Source organism: Schistocerca nitens, chromosome 8 (assembly GCF_023898315.1).
Source record: "Schistocerca nitens isolate TAMUIC-IGC-003100 chromosome 8, iqSchNite1.1, whole genome shotgun sequence".
NCBI lineage: Eukaryota > Metazoa > Arthropoda > Insecta > Orthoptera > Acrididae > Schistocerca > Schistocerca nitens.
Window position 1 is genome coordinate 207,551,307 of NC_064621.1, and position 18,217 is coordinate 207,569,523.

Here is an 18,217-nt window from a genome sequence, read left to right on the forward strand (position 1 = left end):
ACTAGTCATCAAGTTGATGTAGATAAAGAAATTGTACCACCACCAGAAAAGCAGGAACCAGAGAGTGGTAATCTGCCTGGTGGGTATTCAATTCAGGCTATATTAGAGCGGGTGCTAGATTACCAGGCAAAGTTTGCGCAACAGCAAGTTGAGCGAGATCGCCGGCAAGCAGAGCGGGACCAGCAACTTGTGCAATCGTTAGAAGATATGAAAAAAGAGATAGCAGATATGAAAAAGAATTACGAGTCGATGCCTAAGGCCGTGCAGGAGCTGACTGAACAGGTCACCCACCTGCAAGTAGCAAACACTAACATGGTAGATGAAATAGGTGTCTTAGCCAACAGAGTAGAAAAGCTAGAAATAGATTCCACACAGCTTGTAGAGCAGAAGTGGAATGAACAGGCAAATAAAATTGAAACAGAATTTAACTCATGGCTAGAAGTGAAGGAGACTGAGATTGACACGAATATTAATTCTAAAGTAGAAGCAGCAATAGCAAATAGAGATTCAGAATCGTTCAGTACCGCCGTAAATAGTCAGGTACAGAACGATGTGCAAACCATTAAACAAATACTCAGTGAGGATATTCCGCAGTGGCAAGTGAATGTTAACAAACGGATATCCGATCTGGAGAAGGGTTTAGCACAAACCAGGAAACAAGTGGAACAGGAACCTCTGTCGCCAACAGCCCATGGTTTTGGCAACGCACAAACTTATATGCGATACAACAATGGGGAATCTGTAGTCGATAATGCGAAGAGCTGTAGCTCCGGTTCGGAGCACACAGCATATGTCCCAGCAGCAAACCCATGTAGTTCAAAAATATTAGTGGAAGAAAGTTTAATTAAAAATAGACAATTTCAAACATTTACTACTGAAAGGAAATCAGTACACCCAGTAGTATTTATAAAAAGCTTTAAAAATATCTTACCCAGTGTATGGAACGAAACACAGAAAATCCAGTACGTAATGTCGTACATTCAAGGTGACGCAGCACTGTGGGCTACAGAAGTAGCAGACAGCTGCAAGACATACGAACAGTTTGAAAGGGCATTTTTATCGAAATATTGGTCGCCTTGTATACAAGAGCGACTAAGAAAAGAGGTATATAATCCCGAACCGTACTCACACCGTCTTGGGAATTTGAGGCGGTACTTTGAAAAATATATAAACAAAACACGCTACTGGGACGAGCCTATATCACCGAGAGACATAATAAGACTACTCAAATCCCATTTACCAATTCAGATCAAGGAGAAGTTAATACATGTACCAGAAAGCGACATGGAAAACTTCCTGTCGGTCCTAGATTCCATAGATTTGATACAGGAAGATGTAAAATCGGCGTGCGACCATTTGCGGAATAATGGGTCAGGATGTAATCACGACAGAAACAGTAGTGCACAGAACCACAACCATAGAAATGGTGGGGGTGGTAGCAAGCGACAAGAACAATCGCAAAATGGTAGTAACGGTAGAGGCCAAAACGGGTATGGACAACCAAATTATAACAAAAAGCGTCGATTTGACGACAGATACGAATCCGGAATGTCAGGGACCAACCGCTGGAAAAATGCGCGAGGTCAGTGGCAGAGTAATTATAATGATAGTAATCGAAATTGGCAACAGAATCAGTGTAGAAGCCCAGAGCGACAGGCTAGTGACCGGTATGACAACAATAGACCACCACCGCAAAACGCGCCTATTGCGCAGCCGTGGCGGCCTACAAATCAGAACGTACATATAGTGGAGGTCGCGGACAATAGCCGTCCAAGTACCTCCCAAGTAACTAATCCAACAAACTAGAATCGGCCTCGATATGCTCTCCATCGACGGCCGAGGGATGGAGTGAGAGCAACTCGAGTAATAACAGTAATAGACCTGGGATACGCATGCTGCGATACAACGAAGGTGTCAGTATGGATAAAGATCTGCTGAACGAACCGCACGAATGTAAGAAGGATAATAACGAAAATGTGCAAGCTATTATCGAAGCTAGAATCAATGATGTTGCAGTAAACATAATTATCGACACAGGTGCCTCAGTAAGTGTGATGAGTATGGAGCTATTTAAAGCACTGGGAAAGGGACATAGTATTCCGACCTTCCCGGTTAATAATTGTAAGGTGTCTGGAGCCATTAGTGCACAGAGCCAATCAGTTAAGTACCAGGTGCAGGTGGAGATTTATAAGGAGGGCGAAGCCATAGTGAGCTCGTTCCTCGTGGTTAAAGGATTGAAGGTGGCCTGCATTCTGGGAGTAGATTTTCTCCGTGAGAGGGACGCATTGATCGACCTCTCCGTGGGGAAACTAAGCATAATTAATAGGGGTAGAAGGATTGAATTATCTATGATGAAATCGAAGGAGGTACTTGTGCCGTGCTGTAATCGAATCGATATCAAAGGTAGGAACCCTTGGGTACTACACATCGATGATTTTTCACATGCAACAGACCTCTATTACCCGAATTTAGAGGATCAAAATTTCGAAACAAATGTTGAGGCATTTCAGACTAAAGTGCACGAATCGGAAGGTTTAAATGATACGCAAAAGCAACAGTTGACGCAGCTGCTATCGGAATATACTATGGTATTTACCGACCGTCCAGGAATAGTCAAAGGGTACCACTATCACATAGAGGTGATACCCCATAATACATACTGTCGCGCAACCTACTCCATCCCTTGGTCGAGGAGGGAATTAGTAGCTATTTGTTAGCACATCCCCATACGGGGAAGATCAAAGGATTATATCCACGTAAAGACGTGAAGTTATTTATTCAATGACACATAACATATAAAGAGTAATAGGTGTAAGAAGATTTTAATTGTGTTTTAGAATATAAGTGTGTTAGTATTTAGAAAGAAATTTGTGTGTAATGAAGTTGGGAGGAAGTGGAATCAGAAAGTGAGCAATAGCTTACACAGGATAGATTTTGTTTACAGACAATTAGTCATTAAGATATTATGTGCTTATTAAAAAATGAGCAATTTTCTTGTTGTATAAAGGATTAATTTCTTGAACCATTTTCTATGTGTAGTGTGTAAGTGCAATTAATGATGCAATCTTATAGAGTAAGGGAATTGCTGTAATTGTATTAGTATAAGAAACCCTGAGAGAGAGAGTCTTTACTAGCCAGGCATTGACTTTGCAATATGCAACAATGATGTAATGTGATGTTGGCTGCCAGTAGTGATTTGAGAACGACACTGGAGCAGAACCTAATTAAAAACGAGCCCGTTCCGTGGAAACTCCGTTCTGTATGTAGCAATGCTTCAATTGAAGCCTGTGTACTTGGTACACGACTTTGAATATTCATTACGCGATACGCGAGTTAAGTCAGACAATGCAGAACCTACACTGTAGTCATATAGGAAAAATCATTAAAAATAATGTTATTGCTGAACGAAGTATTTATTGAACAATATGCCCGAGTCAAGCTGTCATGCACATGGTAAAATCTGTTTGATAGATGGGTGATAATCAGGCAAGCTACACTAAGAAAAAAAAAAAAAATATGTATAAAAAAAAAAAAAAAAAAAATTCACACACCGTAAAAAAAAAAAAAAAAAAAAAAATTACAAAAGGGCCAAATACGCCTAGCAACAATATGAAGAGTATGTTGTGATAAAGTGAAAACAAATAAATGCTATGTAAATCAGAGTGACTATGCAAAGAACAGTTAAAAGGTGTTAAAAAATAAACTGTGTGCATAAACACTTAAGGACAGGACGGAATATTGTGTGTAGTAGGGACAGAAAATGACTGTTGTATCTGCACCAATATATACGTCGATAAATCTAGTGTTGAGTGATAGACTGTCCTAGTGCAGCGCTCAACGAATAATAGACAGTGTATAAAAACAGTAGTTATTGATCCGTTCGGAGACGATTTACACAAACATCGCTCAACGGAGACATGTAGTATGAGTGTAACGAACCATTTTCGCGTGTTGAAAGACGCTCTGGCAGTGCATCAACCGTGGAAGTGAGTGAAAACGTGTAGTACAATGTGCGTGTGACGAACTCTGAATACCAGTGTCACGATGCCACAAAAAAACCTGTTATCACGCCAAAACATCCTGTGCATACCAGTGAAGCGACGGCTTACTGAACAATAAACGCTTTTAACAAATTGCCTCTTCTTCCACAGCTAGTAATCTGTGTCCTTAAAGACAGTACACCGTTGTGGAATGTTTGTTTCATGCGCCACGACGGGGAGCCATGCGGAGAAGCAGAGACGAGTGCCGTGCCGCCATCCAGCCGGTTGCGGTAAACCACTGCCACTCGCCGACAACAGCGAATGGTTCAGCGCGGTTCGCGACTGCTTGGGCGCCACGCTAGCACGACCTCACTGTTATTGAGAGCCGGTCGTCGAACCCAGCGGCCGTCGGTACGCGGCGTTCCAGACGACGCTACTCAACAATTGCTTCGCGCCGCCAGCTCCATACCACATTGTTGTCATTCAAATGAACTATTAACTATATGTATAATGTGCTAACATGAATGGTGTTTAATGGACACGCAATGACGCGATAAACATTTTTTTTGTTGTTATCCAACACGAACTCACAATATTCATGGATTTAGTGATGTATCGATCTAATATGTTTGCGTCATGTTAATGAAAGATACTCGCACGAATGCTAGACATTTTAAACCAACTGTCGCGAGTAAGTGCAAAGACGGTTCATTATACTATTGTAAAAATGTGTAATAAGTGACTTTCATAACAATCCAGAATACAAGTAGTATATTAATAACAAAGAGACTAAAAGTGTAGCATGCTATCACAAATAGCCTTTGTTATATGTGGACATTGAATAGAGTCTAAACTTTTCGTGAGATGACCATGGCTCCGGCGCAGTTTTCCCAGGTTTTCTGATCGCACGTAGCCCGAATGGGGGAGCCAAATAAATGTAATGACCCTGGGACTAGGTTGACGGTCACCTCGCAAAGTGTAAGAACAGTATACGAAGTGTAATTAAACCTACAGTGTAAAAGAACTGAGTAGTGTAAAGTGAATGTTCCAACCAAAGTAATAAACCATAAACAAGACAGACGTTAGTGGCAGCATATTGCCGAACATTTTCATCGTTAGTCAAATGCTGCCAGGGGGCAGTGTAACGTCTTGTAATAAACAAAGACAATATATTATGTAATAATTAAAATATTAGATGTGTCATATTGTGTCATTATGTAAAATTATGTATTATTTTCTTTATTTTTTTATTTTTGAGAACGTCTGTGTCGGCGAGTAATAAGACCGACACAGAAGATAAATGTTGTACAGAGATCACCAACTGAATTTGTATATAAGGCATGATGTAATACAATGTCTTTGTTCTTCTTAATCTGAAAGCTGCGAGATAAAGATCTCCTGTTGTTGTCGTAGAGAGCGCGAAGGTAGCATTCTTTTGTCGAGATTGTGAATTGGACGCCATTGCGCGTGAATGTACACAGGTCTGTAATTATTAAGATATTTAAATGTTTAAATAGAGTTGTTTAAATGAAAACTTGTATTACTTAAATGTTAAAGTGTGCCTGCCTATTATCCCATCCTGTTAAGATATTTTTCAGCCATATAAAAATATTATCTGTGGAGCTGAGCTGTGTGGAGAAAGAAGAGCCGCTGCCGCGGCGTATTTAAACGACTTACAATATAGTCGAGTATACCGCAAGGAAGCGGTAAAATAATAGTAAAAAATAATATTATTTCTTTTAGCTCCCAGGTTGGCAGTGAAGATCAGCAGATTTTATGATGTGTTGCAGGTTGACGCGGGCTGCTGATAGGATATAATTTTCAGTGCAAATAATTTTATGTACCTAAAGAATCTGATAGGAAACTTGCTGTGCTCCGTTCTGATCTGGCTAAATTTTATAGTGAATACGTAATTTTCTTTAATGAGGGTCTCATGTTCTCGGGCTAGCCGTGGTATGAAATAGCATTTTAGTAAGAAATAAAATCCACTGCAAACTTGTATTTGTGAACGATCGTACGAACTGTAACATCAGTGATCATAGGACATTAATTTCAACTTTGAATAATTACGAAGTAGGAAAGATATATTGATACTTAGCATGAGTTGCAGTTACTTAAAAATCGTTCTTTAAATTGTAGGCCAGATTCAGAACAATAATACTTCCATCATTTTATTTTGCTAAAAAAGGTAACGATGATAAAGCAATTAAAAGCACAGCATTGTTAAAAGAATTTCACGTCACTCTTCCCATATATTTTTATAAAAGCAACAATTAACGAAAGGGCAGTCAGCAACAGATATAAAGTTTTTTTTTTTGAGAGAAGACGTGAAACTACATAAATGATCTTTTGGATAGGGTGGATAGCAATGTGCGGCTATTTGCTGATGATGCTGTGGTGTACGGGAAGATATCGTCGGTGAGTGACTGTAGGAGGATACAAGATGACTTGGACAGCATTTGTGATTGGTGTAAAGAATGACAACTAACTCTAAATATAGATAAATGTAAATTAATTCAGATGAATAGGAAAAAGAATCCCGTAATGTTTGAATACTCCATTAGTAGTGTAGCGCTTGACACAGTCACGTCGATTAAATATTTGGGCGTAACATTGCAGAGGGATATGAAATGGGACAAGCATGTAATGGCAGTTGTGGGGAAGGCGGATAGTCGTCTTCGGTTCATTGGTAGAATTTTGCAAAGATGTGGTTCATCTGTAAAGGAGACCGCTTATAAAACACCAATACGACCTATTCTTGAGTACTGCTCGAGCGTTTCGGATTCCTATCAGGTCGGATTGAGGGAGAACATAGAAGCAATTCAGAGGCGGGCTGCTAGATTTGTTACTGGTAGGTTTGATCATCACGCGAGTGTTACGGAAATGCTTCAGGAACTCCGGTGGGAGTCTCTGAAGGAAAGGAGGCGTTCTTTTCGTGAATCGCTAGTGAGGAAATTTAGAGAACCAGCATATGAGGCTGACTGCAGTACAATTTTACTGCAGCCAATTTATATTTCGCGGGAAGACCACCAAGATAAGATAAGAGAGATTAGGGCTCGTACAGAAGAATATAGGCAGTCATTTTTTCGTCGTTCTGTTTGGAAGTGGAACAGGGAGAGAAAATGCTAGTTGTGGTACGAGGTACCCTCCGCCACGCACCGTATGGTGGATTGCGGAGTATGTATGTAGATGTAGAAGTAGAACTTTCCTTCCTGTTAATTTTACGGTCGTTTATATCAATCGTTAGAGCGAACAAATAACTGTTAACCTCCACCTTACCTTAGATTTCAAAGTCCCTTACCGTCCTACAGCATTTCCATGGTTAGGCGACCCACAAATAATAAATACGACCTGATTTACATCCAATTTATTGTTCTCACTGGACAGGTGTCTTCGTTGCGTACAGAGGCAAAACTCAAAGATCAATTATAGTACTTAGAATTTAGCGAAAAGAACGAACATTTCACTCTCTTGTCTTATATGATCAAAGATTTATTTTATAACGAGCGTTGGAGTTGTCCTCCTCCAGTCAGATCTGAGACACGATAGTCACAATTTTCAGCCTCTTCTTCTACTGTAAGTATGCAATGACGAATTGCGGTTCACCTGTGTAACATGAAGAGCCTTTACACAAACACACATCTTTGTGGTATATCAGCAAGCGTTTCTGTGTCCATAGGCCACTCTCCAGCCAAGATCTTCCTGCAGTGAAATGTTAAATGAAGCCCTCCTGTGGCATGTGTATCAGCAGACTACTGTGACGTGTGAGGGTTGTGTACGGGTAGTGCTGGCTCAGTCTGTCGCCACAGGAGGATCTGCCTTCGTGATCGGGCTAGCGCCTCCAGCCACCGTGTTAGCAGCCGGCTGGCCGCTGTGTGTGCACAGTGCGGCCACCGTGTTATTCCACTGGCCGACTTTTCGACTGTGGCCAGCATCCGCCATCAGTACGCAAATGAAGCGCGATCCGCTCGCTGTGGCCATTTCGCTTTTCGCGTTCAATCGCGTTCCCCGTTCTATTTTTTTCCACTGGTATTTGTTTGTATACGCGCCTTTGTAATCTGCGCAGTATCGCTGCTCTGCACCACTGGGCGGTGTATTTGTGGTTTAGAGCGGCCCTGAAAGCGTGGCTGTCCGTAGGGACGTTCGGCGGGCTTTTCGTATTGGTCCGTCGTTTCCAGCCGAAAATCAAAAGGCAACACCATGCAAAATTTAGCTGCCGCCTTCCCAAATACCTATGCAATGACAGTACCCGTACTTCCTCTTTCTGTCTGTCCCTCCCCTCCCCACCCCCCCCCATCTCTCTCTCTCTCTCTCTCTCTGTCCGCGCAGAGGCAGCTGTGGATATGATAGCGTTCGACTATTCCTTCTCAGTTGTGACGTCTCTGATGCCTAAAGGTTGCTGCTCTCTCGGATAGCTATACAACAATTCAAGAAAATCGTATTAATGTTTTTTTTATTGCAATAAAGTAAACTGACAATACTTAATTTTGGTTTAGAACGAGTTGTCGCAAGCGATGGGCGAAATGCAAACAGTCAGTGTACTTCACTGTATACGGAGTGTTCAAAAAGTCTCTCCGCAGTGCCGTATGATTGTTAGCCGCGCGTGCCGTATGATTGTTCGCCTGCCTGGGTTACTTCCCTTCAAGTGGACTCTCTCAACATTCCACTGTTTCGTTTATCTCAGCCAGCGTCAGTAGTATCGTTGGTTTCTGTCGTTACGTGTTGACGTGAACGTTTAATTCCTTTGTTTCGTTTTTGTCACTGTTAAAGTGCTAACCATTGAAGAACGTGTGGTTTTAGTCGAACAAGTGCTCAAAGCTGGCGTTAAATACACAGTTTCAGTTCATCAAACATTTAATTCAGTTTTCCCGGAGACAACACTCCCACATCGCGATACTGTGCGAAATCTGATTAACAAATTTCGAAGTACGGGTTCAGTGACGCACCGAGAAGTGGTCGTCCTAGCGTATTTCTGAGGATAAACTACTCGATATTTCCGATAAAATGGCCATGAGTCCGCAAGTCAGTAAGATAACTCGCCCAGGAAATCGATGTTAGTGTCGGAACGGCCCACACAGCTGTAAGGAAAGAATTAGAACTTTTCCCATACAAAGTGACAGTCGTGCAAGAACTGAAAAATACGGATAATGGCAAGAGGCTGCATTATTGTCAATGGTTAAAAAATTTCGTTCAACAAAATGGAAGTGATACTCTTAATGAAACGTTTTTCACTGATGAGGCGTGGTTTCATTTATCCGGGTACATGAACTCGCAAAATTCTCGTATGTGGGGTACTACAAATCCACTGTGTATTCATCAGGAACCACTTCATTCTGTGAAAATAGGAGTTTGGATTGCAACTGCCGCGTGGGATTAGCCGAGCGGTCTAGGGCGATGCAGTCATGGACTATGCGGCTGGTCCCGTCGGAGGTTCTAATCCTCCCTCGGGCATGGGTGTATGTGTTTATCCTGAGGATAATTTACATTAAGTAGGGACTGATGACCTTATCAGTTAAGTCCCATAATGTTTCACACACATTTGAACATTTCGATTGCAATTTCTAGACGTCGGGTTGCGTCTCCCACATTTTTCAACGAAACAATATACGCATAACGATACTGCACTGGTATTTTGTACCCATTCATAAGAGAACTTGTGTTAAGTGAAATACTGAACGGTTATTTTCAACAAGATGGTGCAACCGCGCGTACAGTTCGCGTTTCAATGTCACTACTTGCTGTTGTTTTTGGTGATAGCATAACTTCATCTACATCTACATCTACATCCATACTCCGCAAGCCACCTGACGGTGTGTGGCGGAGGGTACCCTGAGTACCTCTATCGGTTCTCCCTTCTATTCCAGTCTCGTATTGTTCGTGGACAGAAGGATTGTCGGTATGCTTTTGTGTGGGCTCTAATCTCTCTGATTTTATCCTCATGGTCTGTTCGCGAGATATACGTAGGAGGGAGCAATATACTGCTTGACTCTTCGGTGAAGGTATGTTCTCGAAACTTTAACAAAGCCCGTACCGAGCTACTGAGCGTCTCTCCTGCAGAGTCTTCCACTGGAGTTTATCTATCATCTCCGTAACGCTTTCGCGATTACTAAATGATCCTGTAACGAAGCGCGCTGCTCTCCGTTGGATCTTCTCTATCTCTTTTATCAACCCTATGTGGTACGGATCCCACACTGCTGAGCAGTATTCAAGCAGTGGGCGAACAAGCGTACTGTAACCTACTTCCTTTGTTTTCGGATTACATTTCCTTAGGATTCTTCCAATGAATCTCAGTCTGGCATCTGCTTTATCGACGATCAACTTTATATGATCATTCCATTTTAAATCACTCCTAATGCGTACTCCCAGATAATTTATGGAATTAACTGCTTCCAGTTGCTGACCTGCTATATTGTAGCTAAATGATAAAGGATCTTTTTTTCTATGTATTCGTAGCACATTACACTTGTCTACATTGAGTTTCAATTGTCATTCCCTTCACCATGCGTCAATTCGCTGCAGATCCTCCTGCATTTCAGTACAATTTTCCATTGTTACATCCTCTCGATACACCACAGCATCATCTGCAAAAAGCCTCAGTGAACTTCCGATGTCATCCACCAGGTCATTTATGTATATTGTGAATAGCAACAGTCCTATGACACTCCCCTGCGGCACACCTGAAATCACTCTTACTTCGGAAGACTTCTCTCCATTGAGAATGACATGCTGCGTTCTGTTATCTAGGAACTCCTCAATCCAATCACACAATTGGTCTGATAGTCCATATGCTCTTACTTTGTTCATTAAACGACTGTGGGGAACTGTATCGAACGCCTTGCGGAAGTCAAGAAACACGGCATCTACCTGTGAACCCGTGTCAATGGCCCTCTGAGTCTCGTGGACGAATAGCGCGAGCTGGGTTTCACACGATCGTCTTTTTCGAAATCCATGCTGATTCCTACAGAGTAGATTTCTAGTCTCTAGAAAAGTCATTATACTCTAACATAATACGTGTTCCAAAATTCTACAACTGATCGACGTTAGAGATATAGGCCTATAGTTCTGCACATCTGTTCGACGTCCCTTCTTGAAAACGGGGATGACCTGTGCCATTTTCCAATCCTTTGGAACGCTACGCTCTTATAGAGACCTACGGTACACCGCTGCAAGAAGGGGGGCAATTTCACAGGTACTTTGGCCTCCACGATCGACTGACCTAACACCACCTGACTTTTTCTTCTGGGGTGCAGCGAAAGCAACTGTTTATAAAAACCGTCCAAAATCCGTCGATGAATTGAAAACTCTAATATCCACTTTCACTGCTTCTGTTACAGAAGAAATTTTACAGATTGTGTATTCAACAATAGGGGCGACACTCTCAACATTTAATGTGAAAAACTGTAAGTAAAAATGAATATTCAATAATTAATAACTTGTTTTTCACTGAGTTTCATTTCGGTATATTCACTGCGGTATACGCACTCGCGGCTAACAATCATACGGCACTGGGGGAAGACTTTTTGAATACCCCGTTCAATGTCCATGTAAGCATTCACACTCGCTCATAAATCACTGCTATTGTTAATATCGCAGCTCATCTACGCATCACTGCTAGTGTCCGCCTTCTACTGTCCAGTCGAGGCTGGCAGGATCGGCGCATATACTCTCTTCTTGTAGAGGCCGCTCCTGTCGTGGTGACGCCATAGTCAGCGTGCTACTGGCTGACGTCGTCTCACAGCCTTCTCTGCTCTTGCGTTCTTCATCTTCGTGCCGGCGCTTTTCGCTACAGCGGAACAATTGACATCTTAATTTCCCTGTTTTGAAACCGCTTACAGGTATCATTTGCATATGTATTCTGATTCAATAATCGCTTCTGCATAGCTGTGGTGTGCGTGACATAACAAGCAGCCTTGTGGTGGCGTTTGCAACACTCTACATAGAACGGCCACCACTGAGTAGGAATTATATGTGATGGAGGCGGATAAAACTTGTAATACGCCTCCTAGTTTTTGCTATAAGTCTGATTACATGCCGTATGTGTCCCGAAATATGCCCCCGAATTGAAAATTTCCTTTAATATGTGAAGTTTAGACCTATGAATAATGCGATAACTCTGTCTGGCTGCAAAGGTTAGAGAGGGAAATCATCAGTGAAGAATAGGGTACCTAATTTTGCGCAAGCTAATAATAATTCTCATACCACATGGCCTAACATTTACAACGTGTGAGTAACATGGCTTATAGCCAACGTTCGTGCAGTGGGCATGTTCGATCATTCTGTTTGCCTAGCCTTGCTATTTAAAAATCAAAATAATCAGAGACACAAAATTCACCTTGTTGATACAGGATGATTCAAAAGTAACTCTACACATTTCATAGATGTAATGTATGCATCAAAATAAGCGTGAAATTTTAAATAAAGTTTTGTCTGAAATTGCTTTATTTCCGAGATATGAAGCAGAGATGACAAGTGCACCACGGACAACACAAAATTAATTCTTCTTAGGAAGCAACGACTCGAAGAAATCTGAAATTAAGCGCAACTACGTACTGCACATTAACCCCGGAACGCATTCATAATGATATCCGTGTAGACAGAAACATGCTCGACTTCTTACCACACTCGGAATGTTGTAGGCTTCGTTCATCTCTTTCTGCACAGCTGCACAACAATTTTCACTTCACTGCTGTAGTTGGGCTACAGTCTCAGTCAAAAAAGCATAAACGAGCCCACTGAGACGGCCGCGAAAGTAGAAGTTGAGGTTGTTACAATCTGGAGACCTGGAAGGAAAAGTAACTGGTCCTGGACGACCTGTTTACTTATCAGGATAAGTAACGCTGAGATACTCTTTTGCCTCCCACTGAAACATGCAGGAGTACTGTTGTGCATAAACCATAAATTACTTCCTGCAGCGAGTGGGACATCGTGAAGCAGACCACCCAATTCACGTTTCATAAACTGTCTATACACTCTGCCAGTCAGGCGCTGTATGAATATCATGAGGTTAGAGTAATTGATTGTTCGCTATACCACACCAAAGGTTCATTCAAAAACGATGTTGATATCCTCGTAGTCTTGCTAGATTCTCATACATACGTATGTGCCTATTACGAGCGTGCAAGATAGCTGCACGAGTAAAAATGCTCTCATCCGTAAACAACACCCGACGACCGAGCAGTGTATCAGCAAAGAGGCGTCTAGCGTAGTCTACAGGTGTCAGCCCCTGTACCTCCTCCGGGTGAAATGGGTGGAATTGCTGTCTCCAAAGTAGGTGACATACAGTTGATTGAGGAACCGCCACAGTGGCACTTATACGGCGAGTACTTATGGTCAGATCTTCATCTACCATTTCCAGTACATTCTCAACACCTGCTCCGACCATTTGAGAACGACATAACAGTGGCTAAAACGAATGCCATATACCCATAAACGCCTGTCCACAGCTGTGAAAGTTTGTTGGTTCTACTGAATACTTTCTCAGAAAATTATTTTGAACAATTAGTACATGACCCCACTCGAAGCCTAAATGGTTGCGAAAACATACTTGACCTCTTAGCAACAAATAATCCTGAACAGATAGGGAGTAACAGTTACAGGGATTAGCGACCACAAGGCAGTCGCTGCTAGGCTGAATACCGTTACACCCTCAACAATCAAAAACAAAAGCAAATTAAATCTACTTAAAAAAGCTGATAAAAATTCTCTGAACGCCTTTTTAAGAGACAGTCTCCACTCCTTCCGAAGTGATCACGTAAGCGAAGAAAAGATGTGGAACGATTTCATAGATAGTACCGACGGCAATTGAGCGATGTATACCACATAAATTAATAAGTGATGGCACTGATCCCCCATGGTACACAAAACGTGTGAAATCGCTGTTGCAGAAGCAATGTAAAAAGTGCGCCAAAATTAAAAGAACGCAAAATCCACGAGATTGGCGAAGTTTTGTAGAAGTTCGAAAACTAGCGCGTACTTCAATGCTAGATGCTTTTAATAATCTCCACAACGAAACTCTGTCTCGGAATCTGGCAGGCAACCCAAAGAGATTCTGGTCTTACATAAAGCACACCAGTGGCAAGATGCAATCAATACCTTCACTGCTCGATAACAACGGTGAAGTCACTGATGACAGTGCCACTAAAGAAGAGTTATTCAATACGGTTTTCCGAAAATCTTTCACCAGAGAAGACGAAGTTAATATACCTGAAGTCTAATCAAGAACAACTGCCAAGATGAGAAACATAGAAATAGATATCCTCGATGTAGAAAAGCAGCTTAAGTCACTTAATAAAGGCGAGGCCTTCGGTCCAGATTGTATACCTGCCAGCCTACTTTCACAGTATGCTGATACAATAGCTCCATATTTAGCAATTATATACAACCTCTTCCTCACAGAAAGATCCGTACCTAAAGACTGGAAAATTGCTCAAGTCTCAACAATACCCAAAAATGGAAACAGGAGTAATACGCTGAATTACAGGCCCACATCAATGACGTCGATTTACAGTAGGGTTTTGGAACATATACTGTGTTCGAACATTACCTCGAAGAAAACGATTTATTGACACATAGTCAGCACGGGTTCAGAAAATATCGTTCTTGTGAAACCCAACTAGCTCTTTATAGTCATAAAATAAAGAGTGCTATCGACAGGGTTGGAATATCGCCTCACTTGTGCGACTGGATTCGTGATTTCCTGTCAGAAAGGTCACAGTTCGTAGTAATAGACGGAAAGTCATCGAGTAAAACAGAAGTAATATCCGGTGTTCCCCAAGGAAGGGTTATAGGCCCTCTATTGTTCCTGATCTGTATTAACAACGTAGGAGACAATCTGAGTAGCCCTCTTAGATTGTTTGCAGATAATGCTGTCAGTTACGGTCTTGTTAAGTCATCAGATGACCAACACAAATTGCAAAATGATTTAGATAAGATATCTGTATGGTGCAAAAAGTGACAGTTGACCCTGAATAAAGAAAAGTGTGAAGTTATTCAAATGAGTACTAAAAGAAATCCGCTAAGTTTCGATTACGCAATAATCCACACAAATCTGAAGGCTGTAAATTCAACTAAATGCTTAGGGATTACAATTACAAATAACCTAAATTGGAACGATCACATAGATAATGTTGTGGCTAGAGCAAACCAAAGACTGCGATTCATTGGCGCTTAGAAGGTGCAACAGGTCAACTAAAGAGACTGCTTACAACACCCTTGTCCGCCCTATTCTGGAGTATTGCTGTGCGGTGTGGAATCCGCATCAGGTGGAACTGACGGATGACATCGAAAAAGTACAAAGAAGGGCAGATAGTTTTGTACTATCACGAAATAGGGCAGATAGTGTCACAAACATTATACGTGAAATGGAGTGGCAAACATTAAAACAAAGGCGTTTTTCGTTGCGACGGGATCTCCTCATGAAATTCCAATCACCAGTTTTGTCCTATTGCGAAAACATTCTGTTGGCACCAACCTACATAGGGAGAAATGATCATCATGATTAAATAAGAGAAATCAGGGCTTGCACAGAAAAAATTAAGTGATCGTTTTTCCCTTGCGCCGTTGGAGAGTGGAACGGTAGAGAAACAGCTTGAAGTTGGTTCATTGAACCCTGTGCCAGGCACTTTATTGAGAATAGCAGAGTAATCACGTAGATGTAGATGTAGATGTACTCTCCTGTTCGGAAACATTTCCATATACCGTCATCTCGCCGCTCGTGTGTTGCCTTTACTTGGACCGTGAAGGAGGTGCATATCCAAGTATTCACTGTTTGAGTACGCCTTCGCACTGTTCACAACGACTGCAGTTTATGAACAGACAGAATTAACGTATGCAGTACGTTTGGCGCCGCTACACTACAACAGCGTCATAGAGTACAACGGACCACAGCGAAGTCTGATAACCAAAGGAATTTCGTGCCAGAACCAACCGATCAGTGTAGAGGGGTGCGCAAAGAAACATCAGTCGATATGCAGGCGAACACGACACGCCGAAAGCCTGACTGGCCCTTGATGTAACGCCTAACACAGATGATATTATGCGTCATAACTCGGAAGTACAGAATTTTCAGACATAATTTTTACTCTTATTTTGACGTATACATTACACTCACGCACTGTGTATAATAACTTGTGAATTACCGTGTGCAGAGTTAAGTTACCATTATCTTCTACAAACTCCACCTGCTAACTTACCTTCCGCTCTGAATGATCATGGGAAGAAAAAAGCAGAAGCGTATTCCTGACTGTTGTTATTGAAAGACCTGAATACTGATCGCAATGATAGTTGAGGATAAATGCTCTCTTTGCTGAAGTTGTATTGAACATTATGTGGAACAGCTCGGTACTGACTGAAAAGTGGAGCTCAGCTGAAAAGATATCAAATTTTGCAAATAGTAGAAAGGGATCAGGAATAACGTTTTAAAAGTTTAAGCAGAAAAATATATTGTGTAAAATAACATCCCACTACCAGTCACAGCTGAAGATGATTTCTTTGAGATACTATCGGTTTCGGGATTGTACCCATCTTCAGTTGATTTTATATTCCTTTTCATGTTTCCGAATTCAGATTTGAAGGTCACTTTTTAAATAAAAGAAAAATTATGTGCTGTCGAGTAAATAGACACAAGTGAAATAATTGGAAGAGGCGAAGTGACATTTGTTGAAAGTATTAGTTCACGTACATAGAGATGGAGTATCAAAATTGTAAATGCACATTTATCACATCTTTTGCAAACACATTTCGATTTCCACACTTTAATTGCACATCTGTCACCATAGTAATTATTGGACCTATCGCACTACGCCTAATTTTCGGATTGATTAACGTAAACTTGATTCTGTACCGTGATTCGAAGGTCACTCAGTCATAGAGCCAGGAAATGACAATCACCACGCCAAGCCTAGCAATGCGAATCAGAAAATGACACACATTTACACAGGATGCATGTGACTTCAGCTTCAGTTGTATTCAGATCTTAATTAACTATGAAGCATCTTACCACACCTGCCTTCTATAAAGGCACATCTGCGGGAATAGAGGAATTTACCTACTCTGTAGGATAAAACCGCAAAAAAAAAAAAGTAGAATTACCTCCCATGATGACTTTTGTGGAGGGGCAGAACCTATTTATTTTAGAAGCGAGCCAAGAAGGACGCTTTTCTGTGATTACACAGATTTATACGACATGTCGCCATTATCATTTATATGAGACGCAATCACAATAGGCGGACTCGCATGTTGTTACATACAACAACTGATTTAATGCAAGTGTCATTGTAAATTTATTGTTTATGTGTGATAAGTGAATATAGTGGTATTACTTAATATTTGTTTCATTTTATGCTAAACGTTATCCTCAGCTATACTGCGTCTAGGAATGGTGAAAGATTCCGTGTTCATGAAATCCTCATAAGTAGTCTATTACGAACCATAAAAAATGTTTTCATTTGAAGAGATATCCACTGTCGAACAAAAGAATCAGTACGGACCTTACACAGAAAGCCTTTGTCAAGCACGCCTAACAAAAGTAATGTACTTACAAACATAATTTATTTAAGAAATTACTGAATTATTTTAATAAGGTGGCTCACTCCCTGGCAGTTATCCATGCACGATAACTTGAGAATTAATAATAAAAGAAAATGTAAACTGCTCAACTAGTCTCCGCATTGTTCATTCAAATACGGTGTTCACCGAGAACCATGAACCGCGCTTGCTATCCATCGCCCTCCGCAGGCGCCTTGCCAAAGTATTGTACTTACTCAAGGCTGCTACTGACCGTATCAAAAACAATATCAGTGGCTCTGAACAGTAGACTTCTGTGAATAGTTTCTGTGAGTTAAGAACACGGAAAGAATTCTTTAGTGAAAGTTGTGACAGTGACACAGATAGTACGATTTTCTCGTGAGAATTGAGCAAACATTTGGCGTTGTGGTATAGGCTTACTCACCAATGTTAATTTAGTTTATTCTTCTTTATCTCTCATCGCATTCGGGAGACTGGCAGATGATAATCCGCGTATAGCCATCTACATTTAGATTTTCCGTGATTTCCCTGAAAAGTTACAGTAAAATTAATTTTAGATGCACTGAGCCAATTTCCTTCGCAAATCCGAACTTATATTCCTTCTGTGATGACCTCGTTGCCGAATTTCTTTCTTCCCTAAGTTCGTTCGTCCGTCTGGACTCTATCACGGGTGAAGATGAGTGGTAAACGTCCTTAACTAAGAACTTCCTTGT